Source organism: Pleurodeles waltl, chromosome 9, assembly GCF_031143425.1.
Source record: "Pleurodeles waltl isolate 20211129_DDA chromosome 9, aPleWal1.hap1.20221129, whole genome shotgun sequence".
NCBI lineage: Eukaryota > Metazoa > Chordata > Amphibia > Caudata > Salamandridae > Pleurodeles > Pleurodeles waltl.
Window position 1 is genome coordinate 92,612,818 of NC_090448.1, and position 24,676 is coordinate 92,637,493.

Below are 24,676 nucleotides of genomic sequence, written 5' to 3' on the forward strand. Positions count from 1 at the left end.
CCCTTCACAACCTGCATTAGGCTGAAAAGAAATGACAGACTATTTTCTTTGCAAACAAAATAACATTGATTACTGATGACCGGTCCCTGGAGAATCTTTCTACTACTAACCACAGGCAGTAAGAAAAAAAAAAAAGTTACCATTGTTCAATTTGAAGCTGCTCAATTTACGACATCACAAGGATTAAAGCCCACGTTTTCCTTGTTGAGATCCACAGAGACCTTCAAATAAATGCAAGTGTCGGAGACAAGCACTAATTCACCCACATTTACGACATCGAGGCTCCCACAAGTCTTGGAAGGTCCTTGTGTACTTTCTGCTTAAGCAGAAATTATTGTATGCACTATTCGTGGATACCCCCCAATTCATTCACAAAGATATAAGAACAAACAAAATATACTATATAGCAAGGCTTACGCATGGTTTGATTGACCTCTGGGACAATGCAAATGTGTGCTCAGATAATGCGTTATGAAGTCACAATTTCTTAGCCCATTATCTGCACCATGTAATATTTCATCTCTGTACTTCTGCCATAGGTAATGGGAGCTTGGATGGAGACTGCACAGCGTTATTATTGGTGTCAGAGCCCACAACAACCGTTTTAAAATAAAAATTTGAAAATTTACCTTTTTTCTCCAAGAGAGAACTGTGGCCGAACATATGACCATGCAAAGTAACCATGTCACGCAAAATGGTAAAGCCCAACCACACCTGCCAATTTTGGTATGGGTCCACAATAGTTCACCGATGGTAGCCACCTCACAGTTCTATATAGGCCTTGGGCTGGGTGGTGTCTCCATACAGTGAGACCAGCATTTTTACATCCCTGGTTTGTAGGGGTGGCTCCACCACACCAAAATGTGTGATCTGGACTCCTCTCTCTTACACAAAAACAATTGAAGGATCTTAGAACCACCTTAGGTCCCAGTATTACGTAATGTACCTGGGGATGCATGATATTTCACAGCAGTGAGATGGGGTCTACTGTAAACTTAACTGGAAACAGAAGTTGGAGACATTTGGGCATGAATCTTGCGGGATCTCTCAGTGGGCTGAGTGACCCCACAGACACATGTAGGTCACAGGAACAAGTCCTGACAGAGTCCACAGGGCCCTTCCTCATTTCAAAGCCAATGAGTACAACAGAATTAGTTAATCTTAACACCTGTTATTCTAGCGTCTAGAGGCACCGATTTCAGCCATTGAATGAGAATTATTATTATTGCTGCTGTATGACAAGAGATGCTTAGTTTCACCACTGAACTACATCATGCAAGAGCACCAGGTTAACACCCTGCAACATGCTTTAAACCAGAAGCTGTCTTTCTAGGAGACATTTGAAAACTCTTCAGTTCGCCCAGATCTCAAACACACCGAAGCTCATTTTCTAAACAGATACTGGATAGAAACATAATTAAATGTTAATTTCCTTCCCCCTTAGCTCAGGTATTCTACAAGATGCCCAACTTGCTCACACAATCGTACTTACAATATGTGTTTTGCAAAGAGCATTCAAATAAAACTTTTAATCTATGAACAGCACCTTGATAAAACAGTACAAAGCACATACCAACAGTGTCATGCTATTTACTGTACTCAACAATAGAAAATACACAATTCCATGTCAATTTACACACCACACAAACCCTTGCAGCACTTTCCAAAGTGACTATAACACAAAATCCACACAGGTAAGCACTGGAAAGGCCACTTTTCTTAAATGCAGTCCAAAATAAACGAAACACCCTTTATTCTCTACATATCAGAGGGATATTTGTATGCATCACTGCCATATATGCAGTAATGAGCACTACAAATTGAGCATTATTTGTCTTTGATTCTTGAACATCGTTGAGAGGTCTGCGTTTGGTTGACTTGGTTTCCAAATTATTCTAGTTATTTTCATGTTTTTGCCTAGTGTTTGTGAAAGTAAAATGGGCACCTGCTATTGAAAATATGTTGTGCCTGTGTCTTAATTTTGGGCCTGTGTACATTGTTGAGGTCTATGTGGTGTGTTTGGGTTTTAATAGCATTCATACTCTACTGCACAAAGGATTCACAAATTTAATGTGTTGCCATTCCATCCCTGGAAACTCACTTAACTACACCTACAAACATAACTAGGATGTGAAGGCCATGCAAAATGTCTGTTATTACAAAATATTGAATCTACGTGCAACATGCCTTATGAGTGGCCATGTGGCCCTTATTGGGTCAAGCGTGGAAGCGCTTTTTGACCTGTTGTAACTATTCTGTGGGCTTTAACCACGTCCACCTCACGCCTATCACTTTCATTTGTTCCTGTGCTTGCCTTTCAAAGATCCTGTGATATCATTGGTAAATGCTTTACGCTTGTCCCGGCTTGGGTCGTTTTTGTTACAGCCTTGCAAACTGATCCTGTTAAATGGATTGTTTCACGATTGCCGATACACTTCAGTGTGGGTAAACATTTTTTTTCTTTTGTCCATCCCCTTCCTGCTCCATGGGGGCCATTGCACTCACAGTGCGAACTCCATTGGCAGTATGGAAGCACTGGTCACATTGTTCACACTGCTACCTAATCAGAGTAATTTCTTTTGGCTCTCCCCTTCGCGCTTCACAGCTTTCACAACAACACTTGTAATTAATAAATGCTTTATGTTAAAAACACAGAAATCCTCAAAGCAGCTATACTGACACAGCCAGAGAGCAGATACTACAATATTCATTACACTCGGGGAAACTCGCCCAATAAGCATTCTTTTTCAAAACATTTTTGCCCAAAACTCAGCCTGTGGTGGGCCTAGGACAGTGAGACCACCACCAAAACATTCAGCATGACACATACTTTCTGTTTAGGTCATCTCTGGGTACCCACACTAAGTTAGTGGGGACCACAAAATAATAACCCCTTCCACTATTCTGTGTCTTTTTAAGCTCTCTTATGAATTGAACTGAAGTTTTACAGCGGAGTAGTTCGTGTTGTAAGGGCCTGGTTTATAATATCATTGCAGTAGGAATGCTAGCCCTGAAAATGTGTAATGCACTACACTCTCTAGGGGCTATAATCTATGGTTGCACTGCATTACTATCAGCCATTCTGTTTTCATGTGGTACATGGTTACATGACCATGTTTCTTACAAATGCTATTTTATTGTGGTGTCCTCTGTGCATTACAGTCTAATGATGAAAGTTTATTTCTGATAAAGGTTTTTATTGGGCCTACATGATAACTTATATGTTTTATTCATCTCTCCGTAATTGCAGTTGTGACCATGATTCATGCCAATTTAGCATCCGTCTTACACCATGACTGTTTGAAGCCTCTTGATACGTTTGGGTGACCCTTCAAGTTTATGTCTCTCGTTACTCCTCCGTGGCTGTCTTGGGTCTTTTTGGGGGAATTGTGTTAGCCAGCCAGCAACTCGGATGGTGGGGTGGCGAATGTGGTGTTCTATTTGAATTAGCAAAACACAAGTAAATTAGGATGCTAAATTGCAGCATTTATTTTCATTTTTGGCTGCAAACTGAGGAAGAAGGTAAATGGAAGTGCTTTAATTATATGTAGAGCCACTGGAATTATGTGGCAGGAAAAGACCAAATTATGTGGCAGGGTTGACCAATTTATTTGGCAAGAAATGTCCAGTTATGAAATTACACCACCAATTGCTCTAACTCAAGCAAATGCAAGACCCACTGCATTGCAAATGCTTGTTTTTATTGCACACCATTCTGGCTAACGCACAATACATACTTGCCAAATCTCTCTGCCAGCCTGTCAATAGTGGCATGTTTCTACTAGTCAGTTAGTCTTATATACTAAAGTTCCACTGTTCTGCTGTAAGTTTATATAGGGGTGGGTGTGCTTGATAGCTGTGCCTTCACCCTAAAGAAGCCCACGCTGTCTCTCTTGCTGACTATACTGGAGAACTGCAGTATACACTCTAAGTTATGAAACACTGCTTCTTACTGAAGTCTCAAAAAACAAATCTGTGACAAGTTCCCTGCTACTGGGTGCACTGTTTACAAACTGCGGAGCCCGAGGACATCCGTGGAAAGCGGTCTTGAGGTCTGCCATCGCAAGCTTTTCAGACAGGCTGCCAGAAACAATACACAGAATGAGTGGCCTAAAGTTATGAGTTTTGTTGGATGTCTTGGTAACCGCCACAACACAAGATGGCAGCCTGCCTAGGGCCACGGATCTGCAGGTGAGCTGTGGAGAATGCAGCCGCATTGTCACACTCAGCAGTGAAAAAGCCATGTTTCACATGCCTTCTGTGTGACGGGTTTACGGTGCATGAAAACACAGTGTACTCGAAGCAGACACACCGAGCTGCGGTAGAGAAAAGGAACCTTTCACGTGACCTACATATGCAAGTGCGATAAGCAATGATGGAAGTACAACAAGTATGGCATAAGCACGGGGGGCATGTCAGATGCTGCTCTGGTACCGAGGACCAGAAATGCTGTGCAAGTAAATATGCACGCATTCTCTTTACTTTTAATATGCAGCAGGGAGGAAGATGCCATTACCCTGCAATAACACGCCAACCCTGATTTGCAATGCCATAAGGAAAATGATACGTAATGAGGGACATTATATCTTGAGGTGTGCGGTTTTGGAATTTTAAGACAATAAATCTCAGGTCCTAAACTTAAATATGGTAGGTGGCCATGATCTAATGCAATTTCTCAGTTTCTAGGGTAACCTATAACACACTGAAGATGGCGAAAGCTTTCATAAAGAGATTAGGCATAGTCAATAAATGACTACAAAGTGCTGTGGGTGCAACACCATCGCACTCACAGACGCCAAACAGGCCAAGCCCCAGGACTCTGTCTGCATGCCATTTTCCAACACAGCCCACACTGGGTTTGACACCTTTATTTGCCACTCTTGCTTCTTCGAGCAGGCAAGCCACCAACATGCAGTCATGCTACACTGTTGTAGCATGTGTCATCTAACCTAGGGTGGGGCAAAAAAAGTAAAAAAAAAATAATAATTGAGCACGATCACTGCGAAACTTATAATCGGCAAAACAAAATATGAAATACATGATAGAGACGAACACTTTAAATTCAAGGTGATATTAACGAAAAACACTCACATCGCAAGTATACAGATGTAACAGTGTGAAACTCATGTTCAGATCCAGCGATACTTCTGAAGTAAACGTTCAGAATTATCCCTGAAATATGCCTTTGTTAACAGATCTATTTGGCCAAACATAATCTTAACTGTTTGGGAGAACCATTACTTAAGTATGGACTTGTTTGCATTAAGCATGTTTTTCTCAAATGCTTTACATGATTTTGGTAGCTAAGACCAGCAGGCATTATGGTGGAGGAGGGTAGATAAACTGGTGCATAAAAGCAATCTCATCTCGGTTCAAGGTTCATAGATGTCAACCAATCACAGTATGCAGTCAGAACCTGAGGTTCTTGTAGGATGCGGAGGGATTTATCTCTTGATGTTCCTACTGATAGCATGCATTTTGAGCGGTTCCCAATATTCAAGGCAGTCGTTTCAATATCAATTGGAATCCTGGAAAGGAAAATTAGCGACATTGCAAATTTGGTGGTGTCATAAGAGGGTTCAAGGTCAGAAAGTAGACGTAGAGCCCTCAAGCACTAGATCAGAACATACCTAAAGAATCCACTGGCAATGGAGGGTTGATGGCCTACTCAGTTCTACTCATTTGATGGACTTACAAGTCAATATTCAGAAAACAGAGGATCCTTAGCCAGTTGCAAACCAAAATGCACTGCATCAATAGGTAAATAAGCCTGTGGGATTTTTGATCAATGTGCAGGTAGCAAAAAAAATTAAGGACTATTTGGGAGGCTAAATTAAGCAAAAGAGGCCATAAAGAGCCTGATAAGAAAAGGAACATGGGAAGATTTTGTCAGAATGGAAGGTGAAGTAGAGTAACAAATGTTCAACGGTTGCTACTGGAGGAATAGGTCTCATATTATGGTTGAAATGAAAAGTTGCGGTCAGAGGGGCAGAGTATAAACAGCATGAGGGACAAGAGGAGCGGACGGTATGGCTCTGATTGCAGTACACGAGGGAAAGTAAAATTATCTCAGTCTTTAGTGGACTGAGTCTGAGGCAGTAAGTAGTCATCCTGTAGCTAAATGAAGACAGTGCATTGGTGATGCAGGTCAGGAGTGAATAAGGAAAAGAGATGAAACACTTTGTATCTTCCTCAACCTCAAAGAGGACATTACATGTCTTGAAGGTGGAAAAGAGGGACACTTTGCGAGCGCAAAAACAAAGCATTTCAAGAAGAAAGGATAGAGGTTTGGGAACAGAGGATACAGCATCATGACAGTGTACAATCACAGAAGCAGGAAAAGCAATTGGGAATGGCATTACAATGCACAAGAAAACGGGAATGCTGGCATTACCACAATTTGCAGACAGTTTGCAGTTACAATTACAGGAAACATGTAAGGTGAGCAGATATTATGAAGCAGGAGCAATGGGTAAGAGCAGTCAAATTCAAGTAGTGAATGTAAGTTGAACAAGCTGAACAGCCAAAAATGGCTTTCTTTAGGGTGGAGATAACCTAAAAACTATTACCATTTTATGCATTATACATACTTCACAATAGATTTTTTCCAAGATAAATTTAATCATTCTCAATTAAAGATCCCATTTGATCTTAAACAGTCGCTAGGAAGGGAGTTGCTTGAATAGTACTGCACTGTTAGGTTATCCTTCTTTAGCAATAACCTGTGCAACGAAGCAACTGGTTTAAGTAGATTCCATATACAAATGAATCAGGAAAACATTCCACAAGTAGTACAGTAAACCAAATCATAAAAAGGGATATAAACCTTGCAACGTCACCTTCCATGATTTATTTTAAAGGGCAACAGTGCTCGAAACTTTCCTTGGCAATCATGAACCAGCTTCAGTTGTGCAGTGCGTCTGGCCCAAGTTCATTATTTAGTTACAGACTGTGTAACACGGCTTGCAGAAGCAGGGGCCAAGGGTTTATCACTCCAGGTTGTTGAAACACCTGTGTTATGTCACTCAAGTACTGGATGCATTAGGCTGAAGTGCCAAATGTTGCTTTTTAGAGTTAACTATTCAGTAAAGCATGAGTGGTTAATCATAGCTCTCCTCTACAAAATGATCCATATCACAGGAAAACCATGGAGTATCTCTATTACCTGCGACTGCCAGCCTGTGGCACAGTCATTTTTTAAACTATCTGGGCTTAAAGTAAAGGTAACACCTTGGTGGGGAAATGCAAGTTGGGAGTAATAGTAACATAATATTGTAAACACCTTGATGAAGATCCCGTAGTGGTAACCTTTAACACCAAAACAGTGCGACACCAGGAGAGGATCGTAATGAGAAAATTCTCTTTAGTCCGGTAGGTTTTCTTCGCCCACTACATCAGAAGAGCTTAAAGTTTTCCTTTGCTCAGAAATAATCAAGATATATGGACTTAAGGTCTACTCGGATATTTCCACCCAGATAAAAGCTGGATCCAGAATCTTATTAAGGCACTCCAAAGATAGGTAAAAGGGTCATATACACTTAGAATATGTGGCCACTGACTACACATAAACCACAGTAAAGAGGGGAGTAGCAGTGAATAGCAAACTTGTGATTTGTCAGCAAAAGTCAGCACTGGTTAGCTTAAGAAAGCTCAGCAAATGCGTTTAGCCAATTGGAAATGAAAAAAAAAGTAATTCATTTTGGGATAACATGTTTTGTCAAAAGCAATGAATATTGTTCTTGTTGCCCCCACCATGTGAAAGCACAAAGAATAATTCTGCAAGCTAAGGTGTTTCAAAGTCGAACCATTCAAACCGAATATCTAAAGTTTATAAGAAAAAAACTACGAGCAATACCAGTAACTATGACAAGCAACCTACTTTTTAAAGGATGATATTTAAATAAAATGAGATCCTTTATGAAGTCACCTAACCTACATACGGAGCAGGTACAAAATCAATAAAATGACACTATCTGACAGTTTGGAGATTTGTATGAAAAAAAACTGTAGTTTTTAACACAAATCATGTAAAGATGACAAATAAAACAATTTTATTTGTCATCGTATGGTTGCTATCAACCTTAGGCTTGATTCACAAAAGGTATTCAGGGGGTATACGTTATGAATTTGCACAAAGATTCGTGTCCAGTGTAAATGTATATTTTATTGTGAATTTCTCTATAACTAGTGTGGAGAAATATGCAGGGGTAAACTTTGATCCCAAACTTTGATCCACCACCACCCTGGAAATGGTCAGAAATTTACTTCAGGCAGGAGCTGTATTATCAGTTCTAGCGGGATGGGGAAAGGAAATGATCACCAACACATTTGGTCGGAGCACAGGGGAAGGAATTTCATCACAGGAAAAAAAAGGTTATTTGCCAAAGCTCCATTCCTCCATGTTAAAATCTATGCTATGTAGTGATCCAGATAGGGAATAGGAGGAAGAAGAAGGTGCCATATGAAACTCACAACTGCCTAGACTGTTGAGGCTGGTGCAGATTTCTTGGAGCACTAATGGGAGGTTTGAATTGGGGGAAAAAGGCAAAAAAAAATAAAAGTATAAAGTATGCCCAAGCTAAGATGAAAATCTTTGCGTGCACTGATACATTTATTACATAACTCAGGCACTCTTTGTCTGCAGGAAAATTTGTTTTAGACACCAATACAGTTGCATATTATAAAATAATTAACATGAAAGCAATGGGCACCCGATGCCACCCAAAAATATTTACGTTACCTTCCCAACTCAGATAAAGCAACATTGGTGTCTTTTAGACAACTATCACCACACTTTCTTTAAAGCTTTCTTGGACGTGTTTGCCCCTTCTCCAAAATCAGTTCTAAGTGAAGAGTGCGTTCCCGTTCCCTGGTAAGATACACTGTTGAAGGTTCCAGAATCTACAACACATACAATTGCATAGAAGCTTAAGTACACATGCCCAGAGATCGGCAAAGGATTTGAAATCGGTAGAGCGTTTCTCAGTTCAGAGCACTGATCTTTGAGCTGAAGCAAAATTGAACTACTCCCCTTAGAAGGACAGGGTGCTTCTGGATGCACAAATTCCTATGTACACCACTAGCAGAATAGAGTAGTGGTGCATGCATCAGTACCACAGAAGGGCATGTATCCAACAAGTAAAAGAAGCAAGAGGAGTTTTTCCTGTCTTAGGTATGCATCGGATTTGCAAAATTAGTAAGCTTTGGGTCAGATGGGGAAGCGCATTACCCCTAATGGAATGCCTCCAATTAAATGGACTATCTATCTTCACAGAGAACAAGTACGTAAACAATACGTCTCACAATTGGACATTGGGCCAATTAGAAATACAAGGCAAATCTATCCTATGTGCATGTCTAAAAAGAAAAGACCATGCTTCTGTAAATCCATTCTGTGTGTGTCCAAAAAAAAAAAAAAAGAAGACAATGCAATGCTTCTGTCTATGTCTGCACAAGAAGACACAAATCTAAGCCTATCAAAGGCTTGCTTAAGCAAATAGCTACTAAGCTTGCTCTTCTTGACTAAGCATGTTCGCAAGCTATGATCATGAACAAACAAATGCTTTTCAAATTCCACATGTACAAAGATCACAGAAAGGGGACAGAAGCAAGGTTACTCAAATAACTGCAGAGCAACTTTTGAAAAAAGTCTGAAATGGTAAAGAGCAACTTTTCAGTATGGATGTTTTTTTAGTTCTTGCTACAGACAGCTCTAGGTGCCTGGTGACACAGCACCTGGATACTCTCATGAGTAAGTGACAAGCAGCGCTCTACGTATCTACCCTACATTACATGTTAACAACACCTTAAGTACATATGAAGTAGTACTGACACACAGGGCTTTGGATCAGCCCACAAAAGCCATTGTCGTTCATGGTTTGCCATTGCTTAGATGGACTGACCTCCATATTTGTTGCAATTGGCGATGTTCTCAAGTAGTCCTTTTGCTAGCCTGCAGAAGCAACATGCTGTGTAGCTTAAGTTTCAGAATCAAATTGTGTTCTTAGATGTTTGTACTGGAATGATGAATTTCAGGATTGTGATTTGCTTTTGATAGGGAAATACGTTCTGTTTATCTTTATGGCAGGCTAAGTCTAGTCACTAATCACCCTTGCAAGGTCACTTTTTTACTTTACTCTCTTGATTACATGTAGCTGGACGTATAGTTTTTAGTCAAGAAGTAAAGCAGTGTAAACAAATAGTATTTCCACAACTACACTGTAAATAATGGCCCTTGTCAAACCTGTTTATGTAATATTAGGTAGTTTATGCATTTTAAGTTCAACGTTTACAACGCAAACTTAAACCTCTGATTCCTTGTTGTAGCACTTTGAGGATACAACCTACCTCTGCTAATGCAGTCTATTCCACAAGGTGGTTACACTCCTAGCTTCAGTACTATTGTAACCCAGGAGGTTGCTTCATTATGGTATTTTCTTTCGAAGACAGCTGAGAGCAACACACACATTACCCAACTACTACCAAATCCTTCCCATTCTGAAAAGCCAGACTTACTAGCTTTGCTAAAGCACATTTAAGAAAAGTGAGGCCAATTGGCTTTGACGATGCTTCTTTTTAAACTGCTACAAGGACTTTTTGCATACACTGGAGTTGAACAACTGCATTGACTGCACCATACCAAAATACGAGGTGACGAATGCCGCTAGGGATATTACTCTAGTCTGACACTTCTTTAGAGCTCCATATCCCCTGCCGCTCAGCAAGTGAGGTTATTGATAATTCTTCAAGGGCTGGTAACAGAATTAAAGCTAGTGTGTGTAAACTAAAGCACAGAGATTGGTCTAATTTTAAGATAATCGGGTAACTTATTTAAGAAGAGGTGTCACCAAGTACAATTATGCTTACAATGAGAACAAAGACTAAACACAGATGTACCATCCATCATTTTAAACCCAAGAGGGCAAGGAGCCATTGGTTTCCTCTACGAGGCACAGCTTTCATTAACTATCAATGAACAGCCAAAATCCCTTTTCTCAACAACTGCCGAGTCCATAATTCTAATAATTAAAACTTCTCAAATGTATTTTCGCCATATTTTGTTCTCACACCACTACTACATAGAGTCATTAATCCACTAGTTATTGTATAACGGACATGACAATCTGGTACTTTTTTTGTTTTTTTCTTTTAAAAATCACAGTAGTAGCACCATGCCCACCTGTACCTTGAGCAGGGTGGAGTGAAGCCAGTGTCTTTGTATTTGGATCCATAAGGGAAAGGGGATAAGGTGGAAATAGAAGTTAGAGAATTGGTGGACATTTATACAATTAATCTGTATTTCTACACAGACCCTCCCTTGACAAAGCTACCATTGTGTGCCACTGATCTATTTTTTAGCATGAACAAGTCAGTTTGTTTTTAAATAGGCCAATATTAAATGTCTCTAAAACAGAATAGCCAATTATTTCCTCTCCAAAAGTAAAACATATCTTGCCATTCTAGAATCTACGATATATCCTGTGTGTGGTACAACAGCCATATGAGACACAAGACATTGTTTTCTCTGTACTGCCTTTCCATCCCCACAGTGACACAAAAGAGCACCAACTACCGAGGCCTCCAAATTAGATTGCACCAATATGTTCACCAGATTTTGAAGAGAAACATTTGTAATCTTACATTCTGTACCAGAAAACAAGAGACTGCCTTCAGCTCTGCAGGGATGGAGGAAAAAGCCTATACATGATACACATGCTTTTAAGGGCTCTTGGCCACCACCTTATACAGATGCTTACCTCTTGAGTTCCACAACTTGAGTCTCCTATAAGTTCCTTGGTCTCCTAAGAAGGATTCTTAATAAGGATCTTGTGGAAACTCTACTTGCCAATCAAGAAATCACTGTCCACCAATTTGCAGATACACAGCTCTACCCTAAAACACAAGAGGCAGGTGATAATCATTGCATTACATCTCGCCTCTTCTTCATCCAGTCCAGGGTGGCAAACATCTACCTGAAACACAAACCAAGCCAAAGTGAAACAAAATGTATTATCCTCACCAAGAATGTCCAACACCAAAAATTCCATACCTGAACCTTAAAGTTAAAAGGCTTCATCCTAGTTACAAATCATTAGTATTTCACTCATTTGTCATTCAAAGTCCATACCGCCACAAAACCCTGACAGACTGTCTAGTTCTGCCTTCCCTTGCTTGGGTGAACTTAAACTACAGCCCTGCAACCAGTTGCCAGTTAACTGTGCCAGCTATTATTCTCTCATCGGTGGAGCGTGGCAATGTTGTATTAACAAACTGTCTCATCTCCCACCCTACTCAGAATGCAACTACCATTAGCAATGCAACTTATAAAAGGGAGAAAATAACAATCACGCCACCTACTTCGAATCACACTACAGCCGATTCCCTTAAAAATAGTGTTCCCCCTCCAAGGTATGCTTTTTCATGTACGGAGCACAATTTAAAAAAACAACCTAATTTATAGAGAACCGATCTCTGATCGAAACTGCAAGACACAGACTCCATCGTTTGCTAGAACAGAAACTAGGGAGTCCCATAACCACATCTCTAAGGCATTTAGCCAGATGTCTAAAGTAAGAACCCCACTCTACCAAAATCCACAATAATTCCAGACAGCTCCCTCTTGCAAAGTATCTTTAAAAAAAAAAACCTGGCTTGCTCTTTAAAGTGTTGCTTGAACTCCAATTCGGTGTCCAAATTTATGTGGTCTCCTAAAGCAAGGCCACCACTTAACAATTACCACAAATATAACTTGCAGAGGAAAAAGTATCACGTCTCTTAGTGCAAGTTTGAGCTCCCATTGGCGGTGCCAGAGCACTGGCCACTATGTGGCCCTCTTTTATATACTTGGTTACAGAGTCTCGAAAGTGTTAAAGTCAAAAATATTGTTTCGGTTGTGTTTTTTGAAGGTGTGGAGTGAGCTTGTTTGCTTTCATTCCTTGTCGTATGCTACAAACTTGTTTAAACAGGGTGGGTTACAAGCTGCTTCTCCACGTGTCATGAGGCAGTCTCTTGTAGGAGCGATCTAGCATATTACATCAGGCTTCTCTCTGTCCCACTGGATGGAAAAGGAAAGGACGCACAGGCCACTTTTAGGGTATCCACATGATACACTTAAGTACACTGACTTGTAAAAACGTGGCACTGATAACTGCACCACTCTTTCCCCATATGGGCCAATGCTAATCAATACCGACGTAAGTAAATAATATGATAAAGACTTTGATGCTTTCCAAATTACGGAAGGAGAAGCAAACAGTGCTTGCACAGACAGCTGTAACCACAAAGATCTCTTGGCTACCCTTGAAGGAAGGCAAAATGTGTGATGCGGTTTTAATCAGTAGAAAAAATTTAGAACAAGCAAGTGCAAACATGAACGGTTTCATGACGAGTGGGATAGTCAAATGTTAGGCACCTGCACTGCCTGGCAACTACCCCTTCCCCCACCTCAGTCATGTATAGTTTCATAGGATCAATTAGTAAACAACAAAAACCACCACGGAAGCCAGCTTACAACTGTTCCACATCTCCAAGTTTATGTCAAGAAACCGAGCTCTGTAACCGAGAAAGACAGGATCGTGGATTAAGGGATGCAGTTGCTGGCTATGCGTTGAAGGCTCTCGACCCAGGGTCACAATATCACCTCAGACAGTCATTTAAAAAAAAAAAAAAAAAAAAAAAAAAAAAAAAAAAAACACTTTGCCTACATCCAAAACCATTCATCGGTTAAACTTTAATACTGGAAGAGTTATGGGTTAAAGAAAGTGCAATACGTGTTCATCTTTACTCATTTTAAACACTTAGTGGCCACCACAATACAATCAATTTCATAGCGGCTGATGGTAGCAGGCCCAAGCAGCATGAACACTGCTGTGCAATATATGGAAGATCTAAGAATACAGGAAGCTTCCAAAGGGCAGGCTATCCAGGTTCAGTAAGGTGCTGGTTAAAGGAAGCAGTGGCTGGCTATTGCAGGCATCTGATCCTCTTCAGTTCATTTCACAACCCTGTTCTTCATGTACACCCTGCTTTACTCCTCACTTATCACAAACCAATCTTCTTAGGCATTCTAACCCAATGCTACCCTGTCTTACCCGGCTCTTCCCATCTCACACAGCTCTACCAGTTACCTAGATTCTCTCATTGCAGATTCTTTACACTGTCCCGCCTGCTCACCAACTGGTTGGCTCTTCTTCCATCCACCCAGTTGCAAATTCTTGTCACCTGAGTGCCGCTAAAGACAGGTATGAAATTGTGAAAAAACGCAGAGAACCTGCATTCAGGACAGAGCATTTGTATTTGTTTCTTGAGCAACATGGCTATGCTTTCATGGGCTACAACAGTCATGCAAAATAAAACACAGCCACTAAAGTGCATGCTGAAGTGGGCATGTACCTTAGGATTCTTAGGGATACCTTGCAAGCTGCTTGCATTACAGTTACCCATTTTTCCCTGAGAACTAATGGAGAAAATTATTAATGTCCAAAATACAATACTATGCAGGATATGTGAAGTTGCAACATTGCTATTAGACACAAACATTGCCCTTTTAAAAAGATCCCTCAGTTCCCCCACTCCTCCAGTTAGCACCCTTATGTTGCAAGCAGCCTCAGAATTCAAATGCCAAAAAAAGTCAACTGACGCATTCAAACTTCTCAGAAAGAGACATTTTTCAGGTGTGAATCTCCAATATGTATACTTTGACAGAATTCGAAAAAACACTGTTTTACAGGTAGGGCCATCCAAAAGGCAATGCTTGAATAGCCACCATTATCTCTAGGACCCATACCATGCACTCTTGTTTATCAACATTCAAAGGTAGATTTCTTGACTCTCACAATAACAAAAATAGTTCTCTTATCTAAAGTCCACCTTCTTCCATGATACGTCTTCCTACTACCTCTTTACAAGACCCCAGAGTTCAGGAGGTTCTACTCTTAAAGTCCCTCATATCAAACGTTCTGGTGGCAGATCCTTCCATACAATAGCATTCCACCGTTACAATGCACTGTCCTTTTTTAGGTCCCACCCGCGACAGTGCATGCATCTTGCTTGAGAAAGATATTATTATACAACAAGGGGTTTCCAGCCCACCCATTGCTTAACAATGGTTGGCTTGATTGTCACTCTTATTTGCTACCTTTTAATTGGCCAGAGAAGCTTCTTTCGGATGAAGCATGGACTAAGTACCAATTGCTTCAGCTTGATTGCTGTCCTTCCACTGATCGTACTGTGTTTGAGGTACTACTTTTATTTTTTCTTCTTCCCTGTAGTCTTTAGTGAACCTCTTGCCACTAGTGTCAATTTTTACAACGCCACGCACACTAACGTCAAAGAAGCCGCTTTCTCCTTTGAAATTGATGTTTATTTTGATAACAGATGATATCTGCTTCCAGGTGCGTTTTCACTAAGGCAAGGGCGCAATTGCATTCTTTATGTGATAGGATTTTTTGGCCAAATGTAATTTTTATTTTTTATTTTTCACGCATGAGGAGAAAAAACTGGTATGCTAAGATTCACAGGGGTGTTGTGCCAAGACCCAGCAAGCAGTGGCAAAGCTAATATGTTTCACGTTTAAGACTACTGGTTCTCCCATTGCCTTTTGGTCCTGCTGCATAGCATGGACATGGCCAATTTTGGCAATGATTTGAAACCAGGCTGTATAGCACTCTGGCTGCTGTGCAGCATGGCTAATATTAATAATAATAATAAACAAGCATTTGCAATGCAATAGGTCTCACATTTGCTCGAGTTAGAGCTATTGGCACTGTAAATTCATAACTGGATTTTTCTTGCCACATAAATTGGTCAACCCTGCCACATCATTTTATATTTTCTTGCCATATATATTTTATTGCCCTGCATATAACTGAAGTACTTTCATTCACCTTCTTTCTCTATCTGAAGCAAAAAATGAAAATGTCGCCATTTAGCATCCTAATTTAAATCTGCCAGGCTAATTCCAATTGAATACCACTTTCACCACCCAACCATCACAGTTGCTGGCTGGCTAACATAATTCCCACAAAAAAGACACAAGACAGCCACGGATGAGTAACGAGAGAAATAAACTAGAAGGGCACCCAAACATAACAAGAGTCTTCAAACAGTCAGTGTAATAAGGATGTTCAGGTGGCCTGAATTATGAGCATACATGTTATAAAGGGAGATTATTAAAACATATATAATTATCATATAAAATGTTCTCAGGAATAAACTGATGTTGTTAGACTTTAATGTTCAAAATAGCCCCTAGAGGGCACCCTAAGAAAAATATAATTTGTAAGAACCATGGTCATGTAAACATATTGTTAGCCCCAAGAGGAGATAACCCCAAGAAAAATAATACAGGAGAAAGTATTCCAGCGCAGCCATAAACTTAGCCCCTAGAGGGCATTTCTAGGGCTACCAGGCCTGCTGCAATGACATTACAAACAAGACCTTTAAAACAAAACTTCTCCCAGCTGTAAAACAAAGGTTGTAGCCATGTGAAAGACAGTGAATGGTGGGAGGGGATACTATTTTGGGGTCCCCTCTAACCTAGAGTGGGAGCCCAGAGATGATGTAGAAAGAAAGAAAGAAAGAGTGTTTGAAGGTGGTCCTATTGTCCTAGGACCACCACAGACTGAGTTATGAGCGAAAATGTTCTGTAAAAGTAATGCCCTGCAAAGCATTATGGGGCGAGTTTTTGTGCCGCAATTATTACAGGATGTTCACTGCAATGCTAAAGGACACCACAATAAAAACAGCATTTGGAGGAAACATGGTAATGTAACCATGCAGTCAGCCCTTAGAGAGCATAATCACATGAAAAAAGAATGGGAGAAAGTAATGCAGTACAGCTATATATACAGCCTTTAGAGGACATAGTGTATTACACATTTTCAAGGCTAGCAGAACAATGATATTACAAACAAGGCCCATAAAACATAGCTTCTCTCAGCTGTAAAATAGACGTACAGCCATGAGAAAGCTTAAAAAGATAATGCAAAGTGGGAGGGGTTATTATTTTTGTAGTCCCCACTAACAGTGTGGGGACCCAGTGATGATACAGACAGAAAGAGCACATTATGATCAATGTTTTGAAGGTGGTGCCATTGTCGAAGGACCACCATGGGCTCAGTTATGAGTAAAAATGGTTTGTAAAAGTAATATCCTACAAAGCATTATGGGGCAAGTTTCCGTGCCACAAGTATTCTAATATGTTAATATGGCTGCAATGCCTAGACCAGCCCCTAGAGAGCCCCACAATGAAAATAGCATTTGTAAGAAACATTGTCATGTAACTGTATAGTTAGCCCCTTGAGGGCATAACCACACACAATAAATGGCAGAAAGTAATGCAGTGCAACCATTTATTTAGCAACTAAAGGACATAGTATTTAACACATATTCAGGGATAACAGGCCTATAGCAATGGTATTACAAAGAAGGCCCTTAAAAAACACTCTACTCTCAGCTGTAAAATAAAAGTTCAAGACATGAGAAAGGCTAAACAGGTACTGACTGGCGGGAGGGATTACTATTTTGTGGTCCCCACTAACCAAGTGTCAGGAACCAAAGATGATGCAGACAGAAACAGCACGTTGCTGTGAATGTTTTGGTAGTGGCTCCGTCTTCCTAGGACCACCACAGACTGTTATGAGCAAATCATTTTGAAAAGAAAATGCTTGCAAAGCATTATGGGACAAGTTTCCAGAGGGTAGTGAATATTGTAGTATCAGCTCTCCCGCTTTGCCGGGGGAGTCACTTTTGCTTTCAGGATTTCTGTTTTAGTAAAGCATTCACCAATTTCAAGTGTTTTAAGGAGAAAACCACAAGAAATGACTCTGATTAGGTAACTGTGAACAATATGACCAGCGCACTAATACCGCTGATCGAGTTCACGCTGCTGTGTCTGTGAGCGCCATAGCTGCCATGCAGCACAAAGGGGAGAGACAAAAGAAGTGGTTCTCCCAAGCTGAAGTATATCAGCAATAGTGCAATAATCCATGTAAGAGGGGCAGTAAGCAGGGCGTGACAAAAACAGCCTCAAGGCAGGACATACGTGAGGCAATTACCAATGACATCAAGTGATTTTTGAAAGGCAAGCCCATGAACGAGTTAGTGATTGGCTTGAGGTGGGCAGGGTTAAAAGCCCACAATACTTACAACAGGTCAAACCGCTTGCGCGCTCGACCTAAAAAGGAACATGATGCATCTAGCACCAATGGACTGGAAAAAAAAGGAGCATTAGCCCTTGCTGCATTATAGCACTTTTTCAAATTAGTTTTAGCTAGACTGGAAAGAATGTGCGATCTGTATAGCATGGCTACAAAACTGTGCCAAAGTCAATAGCCCTCATAGGTTAGACCTATTGGCTTTGCCAATGCTTGTTTACCTTTCAATAATGGAGAGGGAAAAAGCATTTGAGAAACTTCTTAAGATCTCATTATTTCTTAGATAAGCACTTGGCATTTACCATTTCCTCCACAGGTGGCACCATGATTTCTCAAATGGCAAAAGTTTAAATCAACAACCAAGTTTTAAGTAGCAAATAACACATTCAAATACAATTGTGCTAAAAGGGTAGCAATTATGAGCAAACATGTGGATAAGAGAGAGGGGAAGACAAAGTAATGTTGTAAGTGTGTCATAGTTCGAGCCATGATGCAAATCCAATAAGTGGATAGCACATTGCAGTCTAAGGGTCTCTTCAAATGTGACACTGTCAAAAATTGACATGTTAAGATCCCAGGTTGTAGAGATTCAAATCATCTATACTGATGTCTGCAGTTTTATTATATAGGACTATAGCAGCATTCGAGTTCACTTACACTCAGACACCCTGTAGATCGGTGGATGAGAGAGGTGTTGCAGTAGCAGAGCCAGCTCAAGACTGTTGTTATATGCTTTAGCGGGGTAGGAAAAACGGTGATGGGGAAATGCTTGAATTAATGGCTGCTACTATAACAACTTGCAAACAGTTCTAATGGAACAACAGCAAGACTTGTTTGCCTATGGCAAGTGTCTGTCTCTAAAGTGAAACCATGGGTGAACAAAAATAAATTGCAATGCAACCCCAAGCAAGTTCCAGTGGCAGCGATTAATTTAAGCATGTTTCTATCACCTTAATGTCTGTTGCACTAGATACCCTAGGTGCAAGAAATATGCAGTTATGGTTCCATCCTCACTGTGCCAAAAGACAAACTCTCTCCTCACTGAAGAGGAGAAGTAGATTTAAACATAGCTGAGGTTGTATGTGTTCCGCTCTGGAAAGGAACTGACCTGGCTGACTGGGCTGAACTGTTCCTATTTGAGTATGAACAAGTATATGCTGATCTCTGTTTCGAGTGGGAGAACAATTATGGCCCATGCAATCACCAGTGGAGCGCTCTTTCCGTCACCTTTATTAGGCTTCAGCTGCAGGATGTCACCCCAACTTGTTAACTAACAGCAAAAACTTTGATTTTTACCCTTAGTCTTCACCTCTTGAAAAGGCCTTATTTCGGTACTATCAGACTGATCTCTTCCATGCCACCTCCCAAAAAAGGTAATATCTTCAAAAGACCATCCAGTGTTTTATGTCACAATACACCTCAACCCAAGACACCATAAAAATAAAAATAAAAAAAAGGCAACATTCTAGGATACCCATTGCTGACTATGGCAGGAGATACACTACAATGGAGGACTCCTTTCTTGGGAAAGGGATGCCCCCTCCCCAGTTCCCTGGCTAGAGCGCCTGTTAGAAATGGGGTCTTTGGTTGGCAGTCAGGTTACCTCCTGTCCAAGCAAGAACCCTAACTCTAGTAAGGGTAAAAGAGAATCACCCTCAGCCAACCCCTGCTTACCCCCCTTGGTAGTTTGGCACGAGCAGTAGGCTTAACTTCAGAGTGCTAGGTGTAAAGTATTTGTACCAACACACACAGTCACTTAATGAAAACACAAAAAAACTGGTTTAGAAAAATAGAAAATATTTATCTAAACAAAACAAGACCAAAAACGACAAAAATCCTCAATACACAAGTTTTCACTAAAATTTTTGAAAGAGTCTTCATGTAATTTTAAACACACACTAACACTGTTAGCGTGAAAATGTACCTTGGGTGCGTCAAAAATAACTCTGCACGGGCGTGTGCGCTTCAAAAAGGGCTTGCGATGCGTCGATTTCACTCACAAGAGAGACCTTGCATCGTTTCTCCTTTCGTCGGGTCAGCGTCCGTCGTTCCTTCTCTCCACAGGAAAACGATGCGTCGATCCGGGCAACATTCTCGGGTCCGGGCAGGCCTTGCGTAGTTTTTACACGCCCAGTGGTGTTTGCGTCGGAAATCCAGCCGCACGATGATCCGAAAACCACGCAGCGCGGGTTGAGATCTCACCAGCCTCCGTCAGCGATGCTGCGTGTCGTTCTTCCGGTCGCGTTGCAGGTGAGCGTCGATTTTCAGCCATGAAGCAGGCGGGCGGCACGTCGATTTTTCAGCCACAGATCGGAGTTGTGTTGATCTTTTCCCTGCACAGCATTCTGTGCATGGATTTCTCACTCTTGGGCTGCCAGCTTCTCCTTTCAGGATCCCTGGAACTGGATGGGCACCACTTGGCAGAGTAGGAGTCTCTCCAGAGACTCCAGATGCTGGCAGAGAGAAGTCTTTGCTGTCCCTGAGACTTCAAATAACAGGAGGCAAGCTCTAAATCACGCCCTTGGAGATCTTCACAAGAAGGAAGGCAACACAAACTCCAGTCTTTGTCCTCTAGCACAGGCAGAAGCAACAACTGCAGAATAGATCCACAAAGCACCGTCACATGCAGGGCAGCTCTTCTTCTTCAGCTCTTCTCCAGGCACAGGTTCCTCTTGGTTTCCAGAAGTGTTGTAAAGTCTGTGGTTTTGGGTGCCCTTCTTATACCCATTTTGCCCTTTGAAGTAGGCCTACTTAAAAGGAAATTCTCTCTTGATTGTGAAATCCTGCCTTGCCCAGGCCAAGCCCCAGACACACACCAGGGGGTTGGAGACTGCATTGTGTGAGGACAGGCACAGCCCTTTCAGGTGTGGGTGATCGCTCCTCCCCTCCCTCCTAGCACAGATGGCTCATCAGGAAATGCAGACTACACCCCAGCTCCCTTTGTGTCACTGTCTAGTGTGAGGTGCAACCTGCCCAACTGTCAAACTGACCCAGACAGGGAATCCACAAACAGGCGGAGTCACAGAAATGGTTTAAGCAAGAAAATGCTCATTTTCTAAAAGTGACATTTTCAAACACACAATCTTAAAATCAACTTTACTAAAAGATGTATTTTTTTTAATTGTGAGCTCAGTGACCCTAAACTCCACGTCTATCCGATCCCAAAGGGAATCTACACTTTAATCATATTTAAAGGTAGCCCCTATGTTAACCTATGAGAGGGACAGGCCTGCAACAGTGAAAAACAAATTTAGCAGTATTTCACTGTCAGGACATATAAAAACACATTACTATATGTCCTACCTTAACCACACACTGCACGCTGCCCTTGGGGCTACCTAGGGCCTACCTTAGGGGTGCCTTACATGTAAGAAAAGGAAAGGTTTAGGCCTGGCAAGTGGGTACACTTGCCAAGTCGAATTTACAGTTTAAAACTGCACACACAGACACTGCAGTGGCAGGTCTGAGACATGATTACAGGGCTACTTATGTGGGTGGCACAACCAGTGCTGCAGGCCCACTAGTAGCATTTGATTTATCGGCCCTGGGCACCTTACTAGGGACTTACTAATAAATCAAATATGCCAATCATGGATAAGCCAATTACATACACATTTTGTAAAGGAGCACTTCTACTTTAGCACTGGTTAGCAGTGATATAGTGCCCAGAGTAACAAAAGCAGCAAAAACAGAGTCCAGCACACATCGCCAACCTGGGAAACTGAGGAAAAAGGTTAAGGGAGACCACGCCAAGGATGAAAAGTCTAATGGCGCCCAACTGCATGCATCTGATATCCTGATAATTATTTGACCCTGGCATCACGCTAATCTAGTGTATGTGCTGAGATTTAGGCAAGCAGATCTTTGGCATGTCCTGCAACCTGGAGAGGCCACAGCAAGAGTACCTTTAGTCGATAACGGTGGAGTCCTTTGCACTAACTTCCCTAGTGTGCGTTAAGCATGTTGATGTGTGTAGCTTGCACAGTGTTTGAGTGGGACTGAATAATGGAGGCCAGTGGGATCCATTTTTGATACTTTTTGCCTAGTCTTGCACAAGATAGGAGTCCTGTTCTTTTAGACAGTGGAAGTGTATGCTCACATTACTGAAGCTGGAGAGAGGAGAATTAGACACTGAAGTGTGGGAAAAGGAAAACGGAGGCAGGGCTCCTTTACTTATTCTACGAGGCCTTTCACTTAGCAAACTGCTGCTGATTAGTCTTCTTGAACATTGCTATTTGGTGGATTGCAGGCGCAAGGTGTGGAGTTGCTGATTCTGTTGTGAAAGAGGTGAAAGCCTTTAGGTAAGGACTGGCCTTTTTGTCTTTTCCGTTTAGTCTTTCACTTTGGCTGATGATAGCAACTCTTTATGCCACTGATGTGGGAGTTCCAGGCTGTTGGCTACCCTGATGTGAGAGCCATCACTCTACACAAAGGCTGTGTATACAGAACTGTCTGGAATTAACACTTGGAAGGATAACACTCAAAAAGGATCCACAGTTCAGACAGTAGACCTCCATCGGGTAGCAGTGCATAAAAGTGGTACTCCACTAGTTGTTTTAATTCTTAGTACTCTATGGCCTGGAAATGAAGTTCTTTGCCAAGTACTCCAAAGGCTACTGTGGGATCACCTGTTTCCTCTCTAACCGCTCCCAAAGAGTCTACCTCCCTCTGTTCCGCTCAGACCCCACCGATATCATCTGCGGCGTCCCACAAGGCTCCTCGCTCAGCCCGACTCTCGTCAATGTCTACATGAGCCCCCTCGCCGACATCGTACGCAAACACAACATCAACATCACCTCCTACGCCGACGACATTCAGCTGATACTCTCCCTCACCAAAGACCCCACTGGCGCCAAGACCAACCTGCAAGATGGAATGAAAGACGTCGCAGAATGGATGAAACTCAGCCGTCTGAAACTGAACTCAGATAAAACTGAAGTCCTCATCCTCGGAAACACCCCGTCCGCCTGGGATGACTCTTGGTGGCCCTTGGCACCGCACCTACCCCCTCAGACCACGCACGCAAACTCTGATTCATCCTGGACTCACTTTTCACCATGACCAAACAAGTCAACGCCTACTTCCTCACTCTCCGCATGCTCCGAAAGATCTTCCGCTGGATCCCCGCCGACACCAGAAAAACTGTGACCCACGCCCTCGTCACAAGCCGCCTGGACTACGGAAACACCCTATACGCAGGAACCACGCTAAAATCCAGAAACGTCTGCAGCGAATACAAAACGCCTCCGCCCGCCTCGTCCTCAACATACCCCGCAACAGCCACATCTCCGCCCACCTGAGACACCTGCACTGGCTTCCCGTCAGCAAAAGGATCACCTTCCGGCTCCTCATCCACGCACACAAAGCCCTCCACAACAAGGGACCCGAATACCTCAACCGTCGCCTCAGTTTCTACACGCCCACCCGTCAACTTCGCTCCGCCAACCTCGCACTCGCCGCAGTCCCTCGCATCCGCCGCACCACGGCAGGTGGGAAATCCTTCTCCTACCTGGCGGCCAAGACTTGGAACTCCCTCCCCGCCAACCTCAGGACCACCCAGCATTCCGGAGGCAGCTCAAAACCTGGCTCTTCGAGCAGCAGTAACCCCAGTGTTGATAGGCTCTGTCAGAGGCTATGTCCGAGGACCACCCCGCCCTAACATGAGGCTGTTATCAAGACTCAGAGCTCCAAGGCACTTCCGGTCAATACAGTTCGGGCCGCACCAAATCAACACAGCCACTCCCTGCTCTGTGCACCTGAAGAGTAAGGTGCAAGTGTACTGCTTAGCGCAGCCCACTGCCGAAATGGGAAAGAACTGCGGAATGCCTGGCAGGGCCCTGCCACTCAACTAAGTGCACAGGTATACCCGAGGTAAGGGGAGGGCGGGTCAGCCCTGAACAGACTGAGAATCACCCTAGAGCAAGTAACAACTGAGAAACTGAGTGCACGTTTACTTTTTGTGGTTATTTAATCTGCACCTGCCTAAAGAGCGCTAGTATCACTAACATAGGTTTTACTGTTACTAGTGTGTAGTATTGAGTACTAGTGTGTAATAGAATAGGTTATTTTTTGTAGGACATGTACTGACCTGGACATTCACTTTATCCAATTGTTAATGGACAACTGAGCTCTGCCCTCTAACACCCCACACTACTGCCTTCAGAAGACTGTAACTTGCTCTCACTACTCTCAGAGTCCAGAGCGGAATGGGTTGTACTTGGCCCAGTTTCAATAGGCATAGCAAGGCAGACCCCAGAACAGAGGTAAATTACATCTGCCCTCACAGGGCTGACGACCAATAGTACCTGCTTGCCATGTGCACCTCCCCAAACAGTCTGACACCCCAGAAATTCTCTCCAGTAAGGAACACATCTTTAACTCCTCCCTCTTGGCACATAACTTCACAAGTCTTCTCCATCGAGATTCAAACAACTATATGTTTACATTTTCCTCATCCAGCTTTCTCCATGTCAATACCCATTTAAACTTCTGCTTTACTCTCTGTCTCTCCTTTCTGCTGA

At 42.2% G+C, this 24,676-nt stretch overlaps 1 protein-coding gene across 1 annotated transcript in view; it reads right to left on the reverse strand.

Annotated features, from left to right (window-relative positions):
• EDEM1 (ER degradation enhancing alpha-mannosidase like protein 1) overlaps positions 1-24,676 on the reverse strand; it is a 61,774-nt gene that overhangs the window by 35,314 nt on the left and 1,784 nt on the right. The gene's annotated exons all lie outside the window — the stretch shown is intronic.